Source organism: Taudactylus pleione, unplaced genomic scaffold (genome assembly GCF_031769625.1).
Source record: "Taudactylus pleione unplaced genomic scaffold, aTauple2 ptg000845l, whole genome shotgun sequence".
NCBI classification, from domain to species: domain Eukaryota; kingdom Metazoa; phylum Chordata; class Amphibia; order Anura; family Myobatrachidae; genus Taudactylus; species Taudactylus pleione.
Window position 1 is genome coordinate 6,561,047 of NW_028285247.1, and position 17,116 is coordinate 6,578,162.

A 17,116-nucleotide genomic window follows, 5' to 3' on the forward strand; every position below is an offset into this window, starting at 1 on the left:
CGGGGCTGGCCAGCCTCTTTTTGGTGCAATCAATACCAACAAAGAATCCGTACACCTCAAAGAGGCAGTAAATGCTTAACGCACGTACCACATCCAACAGTGCTAAGGAAGAAGCTTCACTAGTCACTTAAACCTGGCGGAAGGCTGGAAGGACAATATTCTGGTTAATGTGGAAAGCTGATATCATCTTCGGGAGAAAGAAAGGTTTAGTGCGTACCACCCCCCTATCCTCATGAAAAATGAGAAGTAGAGATTTACAAGAAAGAGCCACTAACTCAGATACTCTTCTGGCTGAGGCAATGGCCAAAAGAAAAACAATCTTCAAAGTGAGGAATCGCAAGTCTACAGATTCCAATGGCTCAAAGGGTGCCTTTTGAAGTGCCTCCAAAACTAAATTTAAGTCCCAAGGAGGAACCTGTGGGACATAAGGAGGCTGTATGCGAAGAACCCCCTGCAAGAAGGTTTCAACTTCAGAAATGGTGGCCAATTTCCTTTGCAACAGGATCGACCGGGCCGAAATTTGTCCTTTAACGGAGGACAATCTAAGACCCTTAAGCCAAACCATCCAGCAGAATTGACGAAAGATGAGATACTCTGAAGTTTTCAGGTTTAAACTTGTGTCATTGACACCAAGAAATATATATCTTCCATACCCAATGATAAAACTGGGAAGTGACTGGTTAGAGAGCCTGTATCATGTTTGGATTCAAGAACCATGCCATCAAAGCCAAGCAAGGTAAATCGGGGTGATGGCATGGACCCTGAAATAACATATCTGGACACAGGGGCAGACTATATGGAACGTCTGCCTATATATTCCGAAGAATTGCGTACCAATGACGACTAAGCCAGTCTGGAGCCACCAGAATGACCGGCCACGCCACTGATCAATACCGTACACTTGGTAACATTACCAGAGGAGGAAAGAAGTACCCCAGCCGGAACTTCCAAGGTATCCATCAGGAATGCCTGAGTATCCCGGGATAGAGATCCGTACCTTGGAAGTTTCCTGTTGAGATGGGAAGCTATTAGGTCTATGTCTAGAGACTCCCATCTGGAAACAATTTCCGCAAACACTTTCTGGTTTAATTCCCATTCCCCTGGATTCACACTGTGGCGACTTAAGAAGTCTGCCTCCCAGTTTTCCACCCTTGGAATGTAAACTGCCGAAATAGCTGGACCCAACTTTCTGCCAAATTAAGGATGTGAAAAACCTCCCTCTCCCAATCTGCTTGTTTACATTAGCAATTGCCGTGGCATTGTCTAATTGGATTCACACTGGTAGGCTCCTTAGATGGGATTGAGTCTGAACCAATGCACACCAAATCGCCCTCAATTCCAGTATATTGATGGAAAGAGAAGCTTCCAAAGACCTTGTAGGTGCATGTCTAGAACTACCACCCCACAGCCTGTTAGGCTGGCATCTGTGGTCACAAGGATCCAATTCATTACTGACAACCCCTGTTCAGATTTGCATCCTGCAGCCACCATAGGAGTGACTGACGGGTCAAGAGAGAATCTGAACATCTGCCTGCTGAATCGAGGGTCTGACTTTACCCATCGATGAAGTAATTGGTTTTGCAGTGGTCGAGCATGAAATTTAGCGAAAGGAACAGCTTTAAAGGAAAACAACATTTAGATGTGAGGCATCTGTAAAATGATCCTTATTTTGGATTGAAGATACTGAATCTTTGCCGCTGGAGGAAACACTCTGAGACACTGGGTGTCGAAGAGAAGGCCCAAAAATACCATCCTCTGAGATGGATTTAAATTTGACTTGGGAAAATTGATGATCCAGCCGAATCTCTGGAGCATGCCTATGGTAATCCGAAGATTTTGTTGCATTAGGGCTATTTAAGGTGCCCTTAGCAACAAATCGTCCTGAAAGCCAAAACATTGACCTCCCCCCACTTCAGAGTAAAGACTCTGGGAGCAGTGGATAAACAGAATGGCAGAGCCTGGAACTGAAAATGCCGGTGCTCTACTGCAAAACATAGAAGATGTTGATGACTCCTCCATATGGGAATATGGAGGCCAGAAAGTCCCCTTCCTCCATGGAACAAATGAATTTTGGAGATTCAATGGAGATAAGGATTTAAGCCCTTATCGCCATTGAATGGGATGAAATGACCCCTCTGGTATGTCTACTAAGGAAAGACTGGAGTAAAACCCCAGGCCTTGCTGTAGTACCGGAACTGGAATAATTACTGTGGAATCGGAAAGCGCAGAAATTGCCGGTATCAGAGCCGCCTTTCTGCAACCATCCACAGGGAGAGGAGTGGTAAAAAAATCTTTCTGGAACAGGACCCTCCAAATGTAAAATGTAGCCCCTGGTTAACAGTCCACTTATCCAAAACTCTGGGCAGGATTGAATCCAAGTTTCCCGGAATCTGAGCAAGCAGCCTCCCACCAAAGGTCAGGTCCTAGTCTCGTGACAGTCATGTGGATTTATCGGCTAACTTAGCATCAGGCCAACAGGAGCCGGGGACACCACACCCCCTGAAGGCACCTCTAAGGGGACCTCTAGGCGTACCCCGGAAGGCCTGAACGCTTTCCCTGCCTTGAGTCCGAAAGGAATGAAACTTAGTAGATTTTAGTGTTGATGCGAGAAGGTAAGGACTTCTACCTCCTGTGACTTGAGAAATCATTTTAATTAGTTCTGGGCCAAGCAGAAAACCTCCTTCAAAAGGCAGTGCCTCTAAAGAATGCTTGGACTATGTCTGCCTTCCATGTTTTAAGCTAGGGATGGGGAACCTCAGGCGTGGGGGCCGTATAAGGCTCGCGGAATCATTTGTTCTGGCCATCTGAGTTTTTTTTCTGCTAGCCTCATCTTGCTAGCAGGGTGCCTAGAATGGTACCCTGCAGCCAGAATCTATGCAGCAGTGCCACCTGGAGCATCCTTAGGATGCTTCAGATGGTCACAACGCTGCCCTTACAGCTCCCCGTCGGCGTCCTGCTTCAATCAGTCAAGCGTCACCATAGGCGATCCCTAGCCGCCAGCGCCTCCCTCCGGAGATCCACAGGGCTTGCCTGATGTACAGTGACTCTTAGTAATGACATCATAGGTGGCGCGCCTGCGTGTGCAACGGCGCTGCGTCATGGAAGCGTGGCCAACAAGCCGCCCTCTCCCAAAAAGCCGGCTTGCTCTGTTCTGTAACACCTACAGCTGCTGCCACGTGAGCAGCAACATGACCGGCCGCTCTGCTAAAGCAGCGTGCTAGGAAGCAGTAATACAGCCAACAAGGTTTTGAAAGGTACCAAACTTACGGCCCCCTCAGATGGGTCTGGTATGGAGAGTGTCCCAGGGTCTATATAGGTGATTCTCCCAGAGGTTATCTTTAGAGTGGGATACAGGGTTCACACAAAACCTCTATTTCTACCTAACTCCCACTCTGCTAGTGCTTGTCGCCAGGTACTAAGCACACAAACTAAAAAAAATAAAATAAAAAATAAAACCTAACTAAAAGAGCTAGGACCTGCTGTATCTATTACCTTAAAAACAAGACAGGTTCTAATGGAAGGGGAGGGGCTATTATAGGGTGTGGGAGCCAGTCTTAATTAGTTAATGCCCGACTCCACAGCTCACTATACATAACCCAGAGGTAATGGCATCCCCCAGATGGATGATAAAGGAAGACCAGGTTTCCCCCCTGCGGCTTCCTCTGTATGAATGATTAGTCTCTGCGGGTACCCTTACAGATTGCACTCGGCATGCAAACGAATGTAGATACGTATTGCCGCAGGAAGCACAATACCCGGAGGATTCCGTGGGAATACAGCCGTGACCACCCGGATAATATACAGGTGCAAAAGCACAATCAATGAGGTGTGTAGCGGCAGGAAGCTGTCTGATCTGAAGGTCTTCAGACGCGGCAAACGTACATCCCGGTAAAAAGAATATATTCTCTGCATATTTTTATGTTATTTTTTTATTTCTACAGGGCCATGTTGGACTTATGATTCAAATTGCATTAATTTGCCGAGAGGAACCTTATAACTTTAACTAAGCTAAAGCCTCTGAAGGAATGTGAACTATATGTACCTATAACAGCAGGGGATATTATCGTCTAAAGGAACAAACAAACTGCCCAAATATGATGTTTCTTTTTTACATCTAAGGAATATACCTGAATCGGGATTTTTGGGAATTTGAAATCGCACATTGCTCAGAAATAGACCTTGTTGGCAAAGTTATATATTGGGTATCAATTTGGATTCTAAATGCATGATTGATACAGTTATATCTGTATTACTACACAAAAGTGCATACCTCCTGAAGCTACATGCTGTGTATCAATTTGGATTCCAATGTATGACTGTTACAGCTATATTCATATAATTATATAAAGCGGAGGTCTCTCTATTAAATGAATACTCATGGTCTATATGTTAGATAATTTTATATGATATGTGCATATTGTCATGCAATATAGGTTAGATTATTATTTCTCTTATTTTAAAATTTGTGTGTTGTGGGCCCATTTTTTGTGATATATGTTGGAATAATTTATATATAATTGTCGGTTTATATCTGGTATATGGTTTTATACCATATTTATTTTTATCATATTAATAGGGATATATTAAAACATTTAATCCATAGCTGATTCAGCGCTTTCTTTTTATATATTATTCTTTTCTTATGTCTGGAGGGCAGTTTGAGTAGACAGTCCATTTAGAGAGCTGCAGTTTCAGCACATATTGATAATTAGATCAGCGCCAGGTTAAACTATTTATTTGTTTTTTCCCCATTTTAAAACTGTGAACTCACAATAAAGGGTACATTATTAAGTATTGTCTGCAATCTTCTACAAATACAGATGGAGCATATTTTACAAAGAGTGTTAGTCACACAGCTGCCCTCTCGTCCCCACTCTGCTAGCAGTGACAGATGTAGGGTTTCTGCAGCACATTACAGCATTTAGGGGCACACTAATCTCTCTAATTGTCTCTATAAACAAGATGTGCTTTGTTGGGTCTCTTCTTAAATAAGAACCCAGAAGACTGTGTACATTTTAAAAATAAATTATATCCCTCTAATATATAAATTTATGAACTTTTAGCGGACATGTATTCATTTGGTATATTCATATGGTAGTCTGATCTCATATGCTCCTTTCCATTCATTATTCAATACAATAGAGCAGTGGTTACCAAACTTTTTTGAATCACGGAGCCCTACAGTATCAGTATTTTTTTCACTGCACCAATAGGTCATCATTAGGTTCATATAGGTGGTTGAAAGGGCAGCAATTCTGTTCGCCAACATATATTATGATTGACAGCCACCAAAATTGGGTTTTTGTACTCACCGTAAATTCCCTTCATTGTAGTCCATCTGGGAAACACTAGCAATTGAGGTAGAGGGGCTGGTGCAGGAGTATAGGCACTAAAAGGTTAATGTATAAAGCTCTGCTCCCCTTCTATACCCTATAACCCATTCCACTCCGCTAGGCCTCAGTTTTTGTATAACAAAGCCACATGGAGGAACAACCATCACAAAGGTCACAAGGAACCAACCAGAACATATAACAAAACCAGACAGGGAGGAATCGCAGAGGACTACAAGGAAAGGATTTTATAAGGAGTACAAAATTTACTCTTGTATACATCAGGGGGACACTTGAAATTACGTTTGGGACTTCACAAAGCAAGCCTAACAAGATGGGACATTGTCCAGCAAAGCTGTGTGCGTAAAACATAATGCTCAAAACTAATGTCACTAGAACCAAAATAATGGAACCAGTAAAATTTGGTAAAGATATGTACAAAGGACCAGGTCACTGCTCTGCACAACTGAGGCTCCATGGTGAACCGGCTAAGAAGCCCCAACTGCATGAGTCAAATGAGTCCAGAGGGAAGCCAGAACAGGCCTATCCTAAGACAAGGAAGTCTTACAGATGCTAGAGGGAATCCACCATGGAAAGGAGCCCTTGCGTGTCCACTCCCAACAGGGAAACTGTACGCCAGATTGAAGACATCCTGACACCAGTAAAGGTAGAAGACAAGGTGGGCCCTGAAAAAGCAGAGAATAATAACCTGGTTCAAATTAAAATGAAAAACCACCTTCGGGAGAAAGGAAAACAGAGTCCAAAAAACCACCTTGTCAGAATAAAAAATGACAAAGGGAAGCCCAACAAGGCAAAGCAGCCAATTCTGAGACGTATCTAGCAAACACAATAGCCAGAAGAAAAACCATCTGTAACGTAAGATACTGAGACTCCACTGTCTCAAAAGGCTTGAACGGCAGCCACTGAAGAGCTGCCAATACCAAATTCGGATCCCAGAGGGATAAGAAGGCTGAAACCGAAGTACACCCTGGAGGAAGGTCTATACCTCTGGAATGATGGCAAAACGTCTTAGAAAAGATTTTTTTTTTAAAATATAAGAAGCGCTGGTCCAAAATTAAATAGATATATAACTGTGATTGCTTGTGAAACAATAAATTCTTAATATATTTTGTATTATTTATCTGCAAGACCATTCAAATAAAAGGAAATAATAATAAATAAGGTAAAAGTAATATTATGTATGAAAGACAAAATCAAACTGAAAATGAAATAAAAATAATAAATTTAAAAATAAAAATAAATACAAATAATAAAAATAGAAATAATAATAATGTATAAATGATCGCAATGATGTTTATGCTCTTTAAGGGTTGGATGGGTGCCCGCTGCTATATTGCAGTGCTGCGGGTTTCTGTCCCTACCTTTCCCTGAGACACGGGGTTCAGCTCGCTGCACGCGCCTTCAAATCCAGTGGTGACTCCGGAGCTCAGTGTTGGAGAAAACACTTGTGCTCTGTCCCGTACTAGATGCGGTGTTGGTTGCTTGCCGCTTGCTCCGGTTCGCTACCGTCCGCTTTTTCCTTAAGTCCCCTTGCTGGTTAGCTGGCCAGAATGGGGTAATGTCAAATGCTGTGTTGGTGTTTGGTAAAAAAGCTCCAATGCGTTTCGTCCACGTGACGGACTTTATCAAGGAAAGAAAAGAACCTACAGAGCCTAGACCTGATCCTTAAAGTCAAACCATACTGAAAAAGGACAAAGGACATGGGCAGTCTAGGCAAATCCGCGGAGAGACCTCGATGCTCGCAACATAATATGTAGAGCTTCCAGATTCGATGGTAACCAGGCTAAGAGCAGGAATCATGGCCTGGGCAGCTTGCTGGAAAGTTGGAAACGCAAGCCCTCAAGACCTAGGTTGCAAGAACAAAGCTTTAAAAATCAGACAAGACAAAACCAGGTGCAGGCTCTTGGAGCAGGAGGTCCTGCTAAACGGGAAGACTGCCAGTGGACTCGACTAGTACCCTCTGATAATACCCTCTGTGAGTAAAACCTGTACCCAGAGAGCCCTGAAGGAAATGAGGCAAGGTAAATGACCCCAACATATGTTCCGGTAAAGGAAAGTAGACAACAAGAGATATGGTAACAACTTACCTTTGTTATCTCTGTTTCTACGAAGTCCATAGGGTCCACAGGGTTGACCTTGGGGTATAGGTTGGGAACCAAATCCGGGCACCACGCAGTTAAAGCTTTTAGCTCCCAGGATGCACTTGGGTCCACTCTCCCTATAACCCCACCCCCCAGCCAGAGGCACCTCAGTTTGTAAGTAGCCAAAGGCCGGAGGAGGAGAGAAAAAGAGAGAGAAAACTGGAACACTCTAGAACCATACTCACAGAAAAGGAGACGGGAAACCGGTGACCAGTAACACAGCCCATATGAAGCCAGGTGCGTCAGGGTGGGCGCCCTGTGGACCCTATGGACTTCGTAGAAACAGAGATAACAAAGGTAAGTTCTTACCATATCTCTTGTTTTCTACTTCAGGGTCCATAGGGGGTCCACAGGGTTGACCTTGGGGATGTCCCAAAGCAGTTCAACCAAGGGTGGGGACGCTCCTGTGCTGAGAGGAGAATCCGTCGCCAAAAAGGAAGCATCCTGAGAGGCAAAGGAAACCAATGCCTAGAACCTTAAAAAGGTATGGACAGAAGACCACGTGAACACCTAGTAAGGCAAAACAGCCGAGGCGCCACAACGAGCCGCCCACGAGGGTTACATGGCCCGAGAAAAAACAAGCCTCAACAACAGAAATGCCTACCCATGGGTAGGCCCCTGAGGAAGACATACGAGGCCATCCAGCCAACATTTCATTACAGGCCGGCCATCGTTTCCTGTGAAAACCAGAAACCGCAGACCACCAATAAGGAGTCCGATTACCATAAGGAACTTGAACGTATCATATAAAGCCAAACAGGCCGGACCACAGTCAATGAGGCCACACCAGCCGAGAAGACTGGGGACTGAATGGCCGTACCATAAGTTCCAGAATAATATGGAACCTAAAAACCACTCTAAGAAGAAATACAGGGCGAGAGCAACTCACACCCTGACATGATGCCCTCCAGAAGAGGGAGCCACATGAGAACGCTCCCAATTCAGACACTCTCCTGGTTGATTTAAACACCCTGAGAGAGAGAGAGCTTAAACAATAGACCATGTAATGGCTATCACAACCAGCGGTTCCATTGACTGTCCCCGGAGGGAACAAAGAACCACTACTAACTCCCCAGGAGTCCCTAGGGAGGACAAGTGGAGGCATAATCCAGAAAACACTCCAAAGGATGAACTGGATACCAGAGCGGAGCAATTCCATATCTTAACCATACCGACAGTGTAGAGATCCGCACTGTCAGGAAGGCCAGGCCAAGGGTGAAACCCAAGCCAGCCGGAAGGAATGCCAGAATATCTGAAAATCCTGGACACCGGAGGATCGTATCGACAGGTACGATACCATAAGAATTATGTATGCCACAGTCCGTGGCAGATCCCAGCAAAGTCTGGCCTATCTGCTCTAAACATCTCAATGAAGACAGAGCCAGGGAAGCCCTAGGACCACAGTAGGGGCGCAGTCAAAGACAAACGATCCAGGTCCAGGGAAAAACAAGGACCCTGAGACAACAGGTCCAGATAGTGAAGCAGTAGGAACGGAGTATCGATGAGGAGACTCCGAAAATCTTAGTACCAGTGATGTCTGGGACGAACTGGAGCCCCCAGAAGGAAAGCCCCTCCGTCTCGAATTAAACTTCCGAAGACCTCGAGGAAGAAGGGAGACCGGAGGACACAGGTACACAAAGTGGAAGGACCACTTCACTGACAAAGAGTCACTGAAGGTAGCTTCAGTACTCCTGGAGCTGGACTGTAACACTGGTAATGTGTGATCAAGTCAGAAGGCCATGAGGATCAATCCCCTCAGGGAGGCCCCCTCTGCTCACCAGGAGTTGAAACCTCTCTTGGAGAAGAGACTAATCCCCGGGATGCATGTCGCGACGGCTGAGGAAGCCCGCTTCCCAATGGAGAGCTCCGGGAATAAACACTGCAGAGTTGGCCAGGAGAAGACCCTTGGACTATGTCAGAATGGAGGACATACCTGACATTGCCACCCAACTACCAGTGTTGCCTAGATGGAAGACACTGTTGGACTGAACCTATTCAGGTTTACCGTGACATATGGGTTAGGCCAGAGTGAAGGTCCAAGACAGCCTAAAGTATCAACAAGTTAAGTGACAGGGCATATCAACAAGTTAAGTGACAGGGCAGAAACGACAGACGTCCAACTGCCCCGAAACGAATGCGGACCAGACACTGTCTGTAGCAAAGAACACCCTGGACGAGATGGCCATAGCCACCCGGACAGAGACCAACTCGCCTCCGGAGAAAGTATCATCGTTCGAACAGCGATCCGATGGGAAAAACTCGATCCATCTGGAGGGGAGTCAATTATGGCAAGGCCTGGAATGGAACTGAGCACATTCCACCCTACCAAAAGGTAGACACTCTGGTAGACCGCGCATCACAAAGAGTAATGACATATGTCGAATGCGTAGATATCCGCACACTCCAAGTTGAAGAGTGGAGATCTTGTCTTACACCAGAAAAATTCTCAGAGTCTGAGAATCCAGCAGTGCTCCCAGATGAAGAAAACCCTGTGAGGGATGTAGGGAGGACTTTTTCTCCGTTGACTAATTATCTGTGCCGAGAAGAAGCCACGGTTATCCTGACCTGGCGGTAAAGTACCTTGGTGATCCTGCTAAAAGCAGGAGACCGTCCAGAGAAAGGAGCATTCGGATACCCTGAACAGGTGAACTGTCAGAAAATCCATAAGGCTGGTAAACCCCGGTGGAGTAGAGGACAGTCCCAAAAGGCAGAGCCCGAAACTTACAAGTGTTGCTGTGGCACAGCAAACCTGAACCCATGCTGATGAGAGGGCTCTGTACGTACCCGTAGGTACGTATCCTGAATACTCAGATATACCCTAAAATCCCCAAGTTCCAAACGTCGGATGACGGAGCATGGACGATTCCACCTGAGTCCAGGCACCGTTGGAATCTGATTCAGGGATTTGAGACAGAGTATAGGCAAATGAGGACCAGTCGGTCACCGCCCCAGAAAGAAAGTAGAACAACCAGTCCCTCACTGAGATAGTGAGGTTGGCCGAAATAGCTCTGCTTACCACAAAGACTGTATAGCTTTCTGGGATTGTAAGGCCCTGATCAGGTCTGAAGAAGGGCCCGTGTAACAATGCCTGTGAGGAGGCTGCCTGAGCAATGAGAGGCCGTTGAGAATCAGTACCTCACTCTGGAAATTCCCCAGATGTAGACCTGTCCCGTCAGGCTGAGGGTATATCCTCAGGTGTAGAAACAGGGTCGTCTGGAAGTCCAGGACTGCTCGGTACTGGATATGGTGGCCCCCATGGAGGCCGACAGCCTAGGAAAAAACAGGCCTTTAGGCTGACCCTGAGGACAAAAAGACTTAACAGAGTTAGTCCGAATGTAGTGGGAGTAGCTAAAGACGGTATCTCCCCATTAGTGATACTGCCAATGATGCAACGATCTTGTCAAGGTCAGGACCAAACAAGATCTTCCCCATGGAAGGAGTGTGCACCTCTGCTTTCCCATAACGCAGCCATAGGGTACTGCGGCGGATACAGACGCCGCCGAAACCCTGAAAGTTAGAAGACCGGCATCCCATAAGGTAATCCCACATATGACCACTGCATATTTTATGTGAGCGGCAAAAGATATTTGAACCTCAGACGTGTTGGAGGGGAAAAACGTCACAAAAGCATCACCATGCGATGGCCATGGTAGGACGGGCAACAGGCCCTGAAAACGAGTACATTGATTTCAGGCAAAGTTACCACCTACGGATCCGTAAAATCCGTCCAGGCCGGGATGGGAGGCGTATTAATGCCTGTAACCCGATGATTAACATACAAATCCATCCCAGAAGGGGATTTCCATTACTTGTGAGGACCCTCAGGGAATGGGAAACAGGAGGCCTTTGTGACTCCTCGTATCTGGCGACAGCCAGACTCCCGCTATGAGATCCACCCGCTGTGCAGAAAACGGGAGATGTATGATACAGGTGCAGGATCGACATTCTCTATATCCAGAATGAACCTGGCTACCAGCCCCAAAGCAGGGATAATACTTGAAATCGGCTCCCCCCATGTGAGAGGGAAAGAGCCGAATATACCATCCAGTTCACGGCAGAGCCACTGGTCAGTAACCACAGGGCGTATATCACGCCAATTAGTATTTCGTATAAAACGACATCCACCAGGATGGCCGTTGTGGTAATCCCTGCAAGGGGAATGACAGACCGATGTGGTATCGGAGGTAATTCATGTACTGTGAAAAACCCCGGCGGGGAGCGACAGTCTGTTGCACAGGGGTAAATTGCAAGAAATTGCGAGATACCCCGAGTTCAAAAGGGCAGTATGGTGAAGTAACTCCAAGCGAGTGACGACAATGGGGCCCGCCCGGCGATCCTCAAAGGAGAGGATCCTGAGAAATAAACCGCCCTTTAAGGGGGTCGTGCAAGGGGCCCCGCATACATAAACCTTTCGGAGTTAAAATCCTCCGCACTAATTCCTGCAGGCTATGACTTGCAGGATAGCAATAATGGGTGCAGTATCGTGTGCAATCTCCTGGTCAGATATATCTGACTATCTTGACGGAAATATTAAGCAGCGCCATACCGGTCCTGACTGACGGTAAGATTAGCTGCAGGGACCCATTATCAGCATATGCAACTCACAGTTCCATCTAAAATATGGCAACGTGCAGCACGCAACAGTATGTGACAAACCTCACAGATATTAACAAATATATATATGTGAGGTCTCAGAACCACCCCAGGTACACCTGTATTAGGGCAGATAAAGAAAAGGGATAGATATACACTGACAGGTGAGAGAAAAAGCAGACAGTCCGCACTAGCATAAGTCACATACAATGCAGAAAAATATATACATACATAAGCATGACGTATAATATACTGCACAATGTCGCTACATTCAACTGCCCAGATTCAGTGTCTGGGAAGGCTATAGCGCTGTGTACACTCACCCAAAATGGCCAGGTACGCAGGGGGACTGGGCTCACTGACATCCTAAGAGTTCTGCAGCACCACAGAGAGAAAATGGCCACTGGAGACCTCAGAAGAAGCGTGGCCCGCGGAGGAAGCAGCTCAGCGAATTAGACTGTATTATTGAAAGGCGCGCTGAGCTGAGGGGAGGAGCCGCTAGACAGGGAAGGCTTCCTCCCCGTGCTAGTAATTAACCCCCCGGGATGCCGGCTCCCGCTATAATCCCTGGTGGGCTGTGGACACGCGGGGTATGCCTCCATGGAGGGGGAGCCCGCCGCCACCGCTAGCGCCTCCGGTCTGTCCCCAGAGACCGGAGGCATAAGGCTGCATATTCACGCGTGGATCACCGCAAGCAGTGACCACGCGACTTACCTGTCCCCGTCGATCCGGCAGCAGCCCAGGGATTCCTCCAGAGCCCGGCTAGTACAGACTCTGGGGTCCCGCTGCGATCCCCAGATCTGTACTGGCGTCGCAGCGCCGGCGGGGTGTAGGAGCGGCAGCTCAGACGTCCATTGGACAGTCTGATGCTGCCGCTCTGAAGAGTAATAAAAAATAATAAAATAAAACTCTTAAGCTTAGGGGCTGCTAAGCAGCCCCCCTGCAGTAACGGTGACCCAACTCCGGCCGGACACCAACTTAAACTGAGGTGCCTCTGGCTGGGGGGTGGGGTTATAGGGAGAGTGGACCCAAGTGCATCCTGGGAGCTAAAAGCTTTAACTGCGTGGTGCCCGGATTTGGTTCCCAACCTATACCCCAAGGTCAACCCTGTGGACCCCCTACGGACCCTGAAGTAGAAAACCACTATAAAAGTAGTGTGGGTCCTAAGCACCCTGTGCACAGAGGACCAGTGCACATGTAGGAATAAACCTACTGGGTCACCAGAGGACGGAGCAGGCAACTACACCCCTGGAGGTCCAGCACCTGTAGCCCTGATATGGCCAGGGTGGTAGGAATCCGACCACCTGCAGGCAAGATAGAAGGCCACATACCATTAGTCAAAGACCTACTTCTGGTTAAAAAAAAAACAAACAAAAAAAAAAACGCTGAAACGGGGACCGAAAGACCTGGTGCCCCTATGACAAGAAAACCTTTAATGCAAAGGCAGACCACTCAGAAGGAGGAAACTATCCACCAGAGTAGCGACCCCAAGGATGGAGACCAGTTATTGAACAGGCCAGCTGCTTAAGGCCCATAAAATTGAGAACCCGAACCAGTTGGTCAGGGTAGGGTGCAATGCCCTTCTCTCTAAGCAAATTACTATCATTGCACTTTGTGAGGGATGAGGAGAGTGTGGTTTTACTTATAGACAACGCACAATTCTTATCACACGTGTGTGTGTGTGTGTGTGTGTGTGTGTGTGTGTGTGTGTGTGTGTGTGTGTGTGTGTGTGTGTGTGTGTGTGTGTGTGTGTGTGTGTGTGTGTGTGTGTGTGTGTGTGTGTGAGTCTCCCATATCCAAAATGCTTGGGACCAGGGGTATTTTGGAATATTTGCATATCATAATGAAATATCTTGGGAATGGGACCCCAATATACACACACTTGCAATTGTGTGTTATATACACATTATACACAACATGAAGGTAATTTTATACTTATATTTTCAATAATTTTGTGGCTCAAGCAAAGTTTGTGTATGGAAATGAAATTCATTTATGTTTCATATGCACCTTGTATACACAGCCTGAAGGTAATTTTAGACAATATTTTTTATAATTTGTGCCTTAGACAAAGTTTGTGTACATTGACCCATCAATAAGCAAAGGTTTCATTATCTCAGTCATGCCAAAATAATTCTGTATTTCAAAATATTTGTATATGGGAGACAACACATTATATATATATTTATATCAATCACATGGCCTCTGCCCTCACCATAATAACTAATAATAATAAATATAATAACCAGTGGGGTTTTGGTTCATGAATTGATCAATGCATTTAAGCTTGCAGCCCATCGTCACGGGACCCCACTTTACTGCAAGTCCCTACTCTACTGCTCAGAATTATAACATGGACATAGCCATCACATTAGTGTTAAACTCAGGGTATGCTATCAAGGTTTCAAGCTCACAGCAACTTTGCTTTTAAATGTGAGACAGTTACCAAGCACACCTGTTGCAAAGCACCTAGGAGAACAGCTGACACAAGTTAGATAACTAGTTAAAAGGGGTGCATGAGAAAATATACCATGTTGCACCCCAAAACTAGGAATGGTGAGTGCCGTGGAATAGTGCTATATATATATATATATATATATATATATATATATATGTTTTTTTTTTTTTTTTTTATTATTATTATTTTATTTTCAGAAACAAAGCCCTGTATATATAAATCATACCACCTCTGATCTATAAACAGGCGTCATCTGTATAATGCATACCTGATGCCCATTCTTCCTGTAGTATTTTAATAAATTACCATCCCCTACTGGGGTTCAAACTCTGGTTGCATTACATACTAATCAGGCATCTTAACCATTGCCCCACAGGAGCTAGATTTTCACTTGGTTCAAAAAGCCTAAAAACTCTATGGATAGTCAGCAGTACAATAATATATATATAACAGTTACACAGGTCTGAACTGAAAGGAGTAAAGCTGTGTACAAACTTAAAAAATATCGTCCCGATTTGTCGTTTCTGGGCAAATCGGAACGACAAAATGCGCATATCGTTAAGTGCGCATGCTCGGTCCCATGTGATATCTTCTGATTGGCTGTGCTGTGTTCAGAAGAGATCATGTACGATGCCATGCATCCTGCAAGTGTAGGGTCTCGTCGGATTGGCCGGCTCACATCATTCTGATGTGTAGCCGGCCGATCCGATGCAGGTGAAATATATTCCATAATAAAAGCTGGCCTCAGCACAGCTTATCTACCTGTTTTATTTGCAATCAAAGCGCCAGTTCAGTACATATTGTAATACGACTCCGCTGGCTCTAAGCTAACTTGGAGCAAGCAAGAAGAAATAACTATGCTGGCCATACACTAGAACGACCAGCATAAGATGAGATTCATCTTACAATTTCCCTTGAACTCCCCGGCAGTACGAGTGACACATGATGTACATACAGTGATCATCAGGAAAATGTCAGCGGTCGGACGAACGATGCATCGCATGAGCAAATAAACGGCACTATCTGCATACGATACGATAGATAGTATGGGCTGTACATACGATATGTTTCAAAAGCGGTGGGAGCGTACACCGGATTGTATACTACATAAAAACTACACGTTTTCTACACGATTCATCGGCCCGAAATCGCACTAGTGTATGGCCAGCATTACTTTGTCAGAGCTAAAATAAACCATTAGCAAAAGTAGGATTAATGAACTAATACAATAGTTCTCAATCGCCACCAAAAGGCAATAATCAGGCTAACACATATAACTAGCAATAAGCTTAACATATATGTATGCCAAAGTAGGGCTAACCACCCAAGAACAGGTTTTAACCCACCACAACACGCTACTCTGCTAACAAGCAATTTCTCTAGGTGCCCAAAACCCCAGCTAAGCAGGTCCCCCAGCCTTGCTGATACTGGAAGTCTCAGAGGATGGCGCCAGAACGTCCGTTCAGCCTGCCAAGGAGGGAAGGGGAAAGAGCCAACCTCTATGCCTCACTGGGATAGGGGCGATTATGGCGCAGAAAACCTCTCCCCTGCGGTGGCTGAATACTGCTGTGGTTTTCTGCAGAACGGCAGCGTCACAAGGTCACCCTCATGCGGTGCTGTGTACCGGGGAGTGCGTGGATAGGGGCCATAGCCCAGCGCTACCCCAGAGGTAGGCTGTCTTACCATACCCCATACCTCCGTAGTCAGGTGTAGACAGGCTGTATAGGTTGAGCCCAGGACACTCAGGCAGTGCAGCGGTGACTCACTCTGCCAGGATAATGAGCCCCAACTGAGGCGCAGAAAACAGACTAAATAACAAATCTATCTTAATTCGTCTGGTGGAGGTGGAACGGGTTATAGGGGATAGAGGGAGCGGTGCTTATTCATTAAACCTTTAGTGCCTATACTCCTGCACCAGCCCCTCTACGCAACGTAATTGCCAATGTTCCCCAGATGGATGCAAGAAGAATCTGATTTGTCCATCACATTGTCCACAAATAATTTGATCTGGTCCTGGACCACCATACCCTGTGGCACCCCAGGTTGACACGGCACCCAGTTTGGGAACCACTGCAATACAGCTTGGAATGCAGCTCCAGTTAGGTTTAATATTTTTTATAAATATTGCAACACTCTAAAATAGTTAATTATTGGGGTTTGATATGAAATACCAGCGGCTCAATAACCACCGGTTCAAATCCCAACAGCGTCATCCCGATGCATGAAGTTCCCGACAGGCAGGTAAGTACCCTAAACCCTCCCCCTCTTTAGTAGTGCCTAACCCCCCTCCCCCAGTGCCTAACCCTAACCCTCCCCGGGAAATGCATTACCCTAATCTCACCCTGGTGGTGCCTAAACCTAACCTCCCGATCCTCGGGGACAGCAATACTTACCCAGCGTCTGGAATTCTAGGGTCAGAATGCCAATGCTGCTATCCTGATCTCATTCGGGATAGCGGTGTCGGCATTTTGCCGGCGGTCAGGATTCCAGCGTCGGTATATTGGCGCCTGTAACCCCGTCCGCCGGCTTTTTAACTACATCCCAATTATTGGATGTAGTATACAGTGCATCCG

The 17,116-nt window shown here is 46.1% G+C and overlaps 1 protein-coding gene across 4 annotated transcripts in view; it reads right to left on the bottom strand.

Annotated features, from left to right (window-relative positions):
* Positions 1-17,116, bottom strand: part of ZBTB40 (zinc finger and BTB domain containing 40) — a 115,258-nt gene that overhangs the window by 54,027 nt on the left and 44,115 nt on the right. The window lies entirely within an intron of this gene.